General features: G+C 34.5%; 1 protein-coding gene across 4 annotated transcripts in view; it reads left to right on the top strand.

Annotated features, from left to right (window-relative positions):
- Nucleotides 1-4,051, top strand: part of LOC138328127 (protocadherin gamma-A10-like) — a 64,079-nt gene extending 60,028 nt beyond the window's left edge. For all 4 annotated transcript variants that reach the window (XM_069274770.1, XM_069274767.1, XM_069274769.1 and 1 more), the window contains exon 6: nt 593-4,051. The gene's annotated coding sequence lies outside the window, so the exon portion shown is untranslated. The remainder of the gene's footprint in view (nt 1-592) is intronic.
- Nucleotides 4,052-7,454: the final 3,403 nt, after the last annotated feature.

Below are 7,454 nucleotides of genomic sequence, written 5' to 3' on the forward strand. Positions count from 1 at the left end.
GCTTTCCGCAGCAATTTGATTTTCTTAGAAGAAACAAATTCACAGTAACCTACTGTAATTGTAAAAGCATTGATACAAAATAATTAGACTTTCTGCTAATAAACACAATTTTCCTTGGAAATACTTACGGTACATTCTTTGCGTTTACTTCTTAACTTCGTGAACAATTGAATGCATTTTGTCATTATATAGATAGAAGCCATGTTAAATGTGTTTTGAATTTTAAGGTGTTCCTAGAGAGATTCCATTAAGATGCATATGCTGAAGCTATTTTCTAAATAAATAATGAGTCATTCAGGAAACATAATCACTTTAATGTAAACGTGTATCAATTATTTCTTGGTATCGACACAATTTAGAAGAGGAAACGTCGTCCTGATGGTGATATCATTACGCTTAATTGTTATGCTGTTGAAACAACTAAAGAGCTTCTAGATCTAGATCCTTACTGATGGTGTGAATGAAATGACGTCACATGTAAATTGAGCTGAATTGATAGTTTGCCATTTGTAAACATATTCTATGATCAAATGTAAGAATCCAAACAAAAAGACACAAATAATTTATAGTTTTCACTTTTTGTATTTTGCAGAATTTGATGATGGTCGTGATATTCTTGAGGATGTCCCTGTTTTATCCTGAGTGAAATCCCAACAAATGGTGCCAAAGGAATGAGCAATGACTGTTACCGCTGGTATAGCTGTTAAACAATTGTGAGAGTGAGATATGAGAATGAGAGGAGATGTGAGAATGGTGCGTGTAAATGTGAGAATCTTATCCAAAGAAAATGTTATGTGTTAATTGACCAAAGGTCATTATGAATGTGTGTTTTTTTGTGTGTGTATTTTAAGATTTTAAAGCAGTATTAATATGGACCAGAGTTCTTCGACCATGAAAAAAATGGCAATGATAGATCACGGTATAAATGGTTATTATAGATATATACATATGTAGAAAAAATAAGGATTTAAAATGCCACTCAGGTCTGAGGTTTGACTTCAGGAATTTCTGTTAAATACATTTGACCAAATTATGGAAAGTAGAATACTGGTATTAGAAACATAGAAAATGTATAACAGTGAGCCCAGAATAACAAGGCCAGTAATTATGATGAGACCAAATATAATGTACAAGTTCATATCAAGAGCTTATATCAAAGTTAAAGATTCCCTGGAGTTTGATGCAAGGCTGTTTTCGCACAAAGCTTTGCTGATATTCACCCATCGTTTGATAGGCTTATACCATTGTTTCATACAAGATGTACATCGTCAAATTTATGTCAACAACTTCACTCAAAACCACAATGTATATTATATATTTATTGACATTTTAACAACGTACCATATATGGTAATTTTGATCATGTTGATTTCAGCAAATAGTGTTTTGTATAGGAAAGTGAAAGTACATCTCTTACAAAATATTGAATGAAATGAAAACATTCATCCAGTAAAATCGTCCATGAATTTCGGCGTTGTTGTAAGGTCTGGTATGCTTAGTCAAAGAATGTGATTTTAATCAACAGTTTATGGGAGTGGAGCGAAGGTAGTTATATATCAAAATTACCCAGCATGTATATTATATCGATTATTTTGCTCAAAGAAGGTAATTATGATAATGGTGATATTGATTCTTTATATCGTAAAAAATGGTGGCTATTTTATCACACCACCTGTTTGGTCTATTGTGATTTAATTAGATAATGAAGACGTTCAGACTGTCAGTCGCTTTCAATAAGTTGTGAAGCGCATAATTGTTACTGAAATTCCTAAGTGACCTTTGTCTGAAAGTTTTGACCTTGAGACAAACCCAAATCGGCAACGTATTAATGACAAATTATCCTTAAACGGAGGTATCCTTATTGTAATTCTTTGGAGTCATTAGAATTATTTTAAAAATGATAATGTTTTGTGTTTTTGAAAATATTTTTCTAACTGCTTGGTTAACCTTCATTCACTGCCAAATTTAGCAGAAACCTGAACACTTCTGAAAAGTAAATAACTTAATAGTCCATTACTTCACCAGTTATTTCCCAATTAAAATGATTAAAATCTACATTGTCTGGACGATTGACTCTTTAAAGGTTCACTAACATGGGGACCCACTCTTTATAAAGTACAGAATACGTGGAGTCAACAATCCTGTTAAGGCGAACATATATCATAGTCCTGTCAAAAATAAATATAATATCATGAGCAGACGATAGCCGAAGAATTTCTGACATCAATGGTAGTAAATATGTTTTGAATGCAACATCGTCCAACTGTACACCAATTTGATATTTTCGTTATTTACGCTGATAGCACGAAATAGAAATGTTATGGAACCTAATTATGTCACTGCCTGTCGGAATTAATTGTTGTTTAGTGGTAATGAGCAAGTTTTAAGATAGAGAAGATTAAACTACTATCAAAATAAACGTAATTATTAAAAAGAAACCTTACGCGTGTTCAGTTGTATTGGAATGTAGAGATGTCAAATTCTATAAAATCCTCTGTCATTTTTGGATAAAATTACCGAGCCAAAAGTAAAAGAAATATTTTTTAAAAACCGTTAGCAATGTTAAACACACAAACTTCCTTCCACCACGATATGATTTTTTGATTATCATTATTAAAGCATACAATGAAATAAATTCTTTTCTAAACGCGGCTTACAATTACATTCACCTGATCTCCGGGTTATAGAGGTGTTTGATTGTACTCGGTACTGACATGATAACAATAAAACTCGTTCCCGACATTAATTTTTTGTGTCATGATGTAAGAAAAGAACCGACACTGGCACAGCCTGGTTCCGGAACACAGGCGAATTTATAACCCCATATATCACTGCGGATTTGTGCTAATAAAGTCTATAATGATTAGGAACCTACAAATGGTGTTTTACTACCTTGACCTATAACAAAACCGGCATTACTCAAACTGACTCAAAGGATTTTACGATTTTATTGTTACTTTTTTGTCCGAAAAACGATTCTTTTCCATCTTAAAATTTAATGACGAAAAAAAAAGTAAAATATGGATGCCGAGTATATTTAATTCAAACACTAATTATCTACCATAGTGTCTAATTAAAAGAAACGTTGGCGGGGAAGCATTGTATAAAGATTCTAAAAAATGATTTGAATTCATGTGATAAACAGAAATATAGAAGTAGTCTATCAAAAGCATTTAATTTTACTCACTACTGACAGTCGTGTGGAAAGAAACCTATATTTCACTGTAATTGGTGGCCATGAAATAAGTAAGAGACTCCGTCACACCAAAGTGCTAATGATGTTTTATTTATGCTATGTGAGAAAGTGAAAGATATTCGGGGTTTTAAAGTACAAATTTGCTGTTTGTTCAGCACAAAAGGACTAATTATATATCATCCTTAGATAGATTGAGCCATTTACTGCGAAGAATAAAATCCCCCCTACTGGTTGTCTATAAATCTAGACGATAATTTAGTAGAAGACGCGACCATGGTTTCTTTGATTTGAATTAATGTGTTGTAAAAACCATACGGAACATTTCATATATTCATTTATCATTATTTGTGACATCAATGACATCACTAAGAAGAGAAATACCTCTTTTTTACAAAACAAGATCTTGCAAAGAGTAGATCTACGCATGTGAAATTGTCTTGTCAATATGCATATATCATTTCATATTGTTGATCGTAAATCGCGGGAATGCTTTTTTTATTAGCCAGAGAAATGGTTAGTCGAACATTTCGGTTTCTACAACGAATGTAGATGAAACATGGTTCACATGTAAAAATGGAACCGTTTTCTAAACATTACGTATCATGCTTAGTGATTGTGGTCCAGAATGTTTGTGTCCAGTGTCATAGGTGTGTGATATGTATTATTGTTTACTAATGCCATATGTATTTCGTTATGTGATATTTTTGCCAGTTTTTTCCATGCTGTTTACTTGTTACCTTATAACTATATGGCGTGCATGTTAATATGCACATAGATAGTTTCAGATTTGAAACTTACTTCTGATACAAGAAAATGAAAAGAAAAATATATAATAAAAAAACCCATAAAATTTTGATTTTTGTTTGTTTTTGTATTTCAAAGATTGCATGTTCGACAAAGTAGCCGAGTGGTTGAGATATCCCGACATTACGGCAATATGGAGTATTTGCCTGGTATTGACCTTAGGTCGGAGAACTTTCATTGAGAACTTCGAATTTACTCCACAAATAACCTGGCACATCCTTAAATGATCCATGACCGTATAAAATATACCTGAATTGGGCATAGAGCGAATCTGGGTATTTGGTCGGACTGTAATTTTAGCGTATAACCACTCAATATTATACAGAAACAAGCATTTAGTTTCACACCCAATCAATAGCTAACGTCATTTAGAGACAACTTCTCCCAGCATATCACACAAAGAAAATAATATTATTGAAATCGTAAAAAAAAACCACCGAATATTAGTACATGGTAATTGTCCACTGTTTAGGTGCCGTGGATGCCTTAGCCACTATACAGAGTAAAACACCATCGCGGCTTACCTATCAAGATTTGTTACCAAATATGTCATTCAAATTGTAATAAGTTATACAACTTCCACAGTTTCCACTGGGGAGGCCGTCCTTAAATGACCCTAGTTATGAAGAGGACATTAAACGTTATTAACCAACCACAACTAACAGGGATAAAGTACTTTATTTAATAACCTCTTATTTATTTAATAACCATGTGGGCAGTTGCCAGGTACTGACCGTTGCCGTGGTTTTTCTCGGTACTCCGCTTTCTCCACCAACAAACCCACTCCTGACCTTGTAGGACGTATGTAGGCAATAAGATAGGACAACGGAGGCGAAGACGTAAACACCTGTCAACGTAATTAAGTTACTTTCAGCAGAGCTAAGCAGTTCTAGCTGCACCGCGTGGTATTGTGGTGCATCACGGCTATAAATCTATATATGGTATACCAAGAGGAAAGGTGAAGTAGGAGAGAAACGAAATACTTTATAATAGTTTGATTATTCAATTATCATACAACACGAGAGTTCGTTTGATTTGAATAAAATCTTAGAACACGTGTTGTGGAAGCTTTTAATAAAGCAAATCTTACTAGTAGCAGTGTTGGGCAATCCCAGAGGTTGATACATACACTTTAAATCACATTTTATCTCTCCATTGAAGACTCAACAATCTTCATCTGGACCAGAAATGGACTCAATACAACGATGGCCAATTACTCTTTGTTAGCTACGTACAGAGGCAGTTCATGTTTCTGAGATCATTGATATAGGTTTTTTTTATTAGTTTAACGTCCTATTAACAGCCAGGGTCATGTAAGGACGTGCCCGGTTTGTTGGTGGAGGAAAGCCGGAGTACCCGGAGTAAAACCACCGACCAGCGGTCAGTACCTGGCAACTGCCCCACAAGGGATTCGAACTCGCGACCCAGAGGTGGATGGCTTGTGGTAATTTGTCGAGACATCTTAACCACTCGGCCACCGCGTTGTCTCATCATTGATAGTCAGGAAAACAAGAATATATTCGATTATTACATTTTCTGTATATTTCAAGCTTTGTTTGTACCTGTAATTACGTGCTGATCGATATAAAGATCACGATAAATGCCAACATTGTACAGTTACAAAACGACAAAGTGTCATCCTCTACTCCAGCTATGGTTATCATCAAGTGAGAAGCCGACACACGATACACCCTACAGTGTAACACAAAGCTAAATATCAAGTACTTTCGCTGAGTTGTCTAATCACCGGTTTCTTGTTACTTTCGCTGAGTTGTCTAATCATCGGTTCCTTGTTGTATGAGTTGTCTAATCACGGTTCCGCCTTGTTGTATATATCAGCAGAGTGTAAAAGGTGGTTTGAGAAACACAACTAAGAGGAAGCATGTGTTTTTATCGAGCTCTTTCAATTCTATACTGACATTAAGCAGAATGTACAAAATATTAGTTTTACACCAAAGCAATGAAGTTTTGATGGAAATTACCATTATTACAGATAAAATATCGCGTTTTCGATCTCGAAATTATTTAACAAATGCAAATTATGTGCCAAGTATGACACGTATTGTTTCTAAGTAAACATATTGGGCACAGTTGCTCAAAATGTGTTTAGCTTAATCGAGACATTAGATCGCAGAGAACGAAATGTCACGATAATCTGTTGGTTGACATCATTGTATTGTGAGGCCATTGGTGCATGGATGGATGTCAGGCTTTGAGATAAGAATTCATTGTAAGAGAGATATTTGGGGATCTTTCTTGTAAGTATACTATAAACCAACTTTCTTTCGCGTGCGATTTACCAACGCAAATTTTGCGATCCTTGTATACATTCGCGAAAAATTGTCCTTGCGAATACGCATCTTCATCATATAATTTAATTCCAACCAATTTTCAAATCCGCAAATGTTTATCTTTGCGAAACCGCTTTGAAGTGAAGGTCGCAAAATTAAGTAGCTGCGAAAGAAATATGATTTACGGTATTCGGCATTTGAGATTTACTCGATATATAGTTAGAATTTAGATTTGGTATAAGCTAATCGGTCCGGAGGAAGCTAATAGTTTAAACATCAACACCCTTTAAAAGTAATGCGTGTAGATTCGTTTTTATTCAATTCTGATGTTTCATCAAGATATTATATCGTGTCATTTACAAAACATGAACGGTTTAGTACCATCCTGCTGTTGTATTTACCACCGCATGTCTATCGGTAATAAATATAAATAATACGGTATTTATAGACAGTTTGCCTTCCCATAGACAAGGGGTCACGAAGACTAGAACTCGCACTAGATAAAGGCAAATAGGAAGACTGAAAGCCAATGAATTAGTTGTTAGCATGTCAACATGTGAAATCCATGGAGACCAGTTTTGATATGCTACCCTACATAAATAACTCAGATCTGGTGTATGGCCGAGATTAATGTCTAACGATCGGTCTTGTAACCGTTGGTGAGTATTGACGGTGAAGGTAAGTTTTAGCAATTAAAATTCTACTTAATTTCTAATTGGCATAAAATATCAATACAGAGGTAAATGACATTAACCCTGAAACACTTTCATGACTGAATTGAGAGACTAGAGAGGATGAAAACGGCATTCATTTTGGAAGCATTGTTACATTTTAACTCTCGATTTACCTTCTTATATCACAATATCAAATTTTATATTTTTGAAGCTTGTCCCGATGTACCTTACACACTCGTTGTTATACTTCGATATCAAGCTTACATTACCGATCAGTTCTTATATTTCTTTAAAATAGCTTTGAAATGTTCGGAGTTTAATTTTACCTTGAAAATGCGTTTTCACAAGGTTGTGTCCTATCCCTAATCAATTTGATCGGTTTGATATATATCGGTGTTTAAGCAGAGAGTGCTAACTCTGCTGAAGCACCTCGTCTTAATCAGTTTGACTACGCTATTCAAAAAATGATAAGACTAATCTCAGTTTCATG

This window comes from Argopecten irradians, chromosome 7 (genome assembly GCF_041381155.1).
Source record: "Argopecten irradians isolate NY chromosome 7, Ai_NY, whole genome shotgun sequence".
NCBI lineage: Eukaryota > Metazoa > Mollusca > Bivalvia > Pectinida > Pectinidae > Argopecten > Argopecten irradians.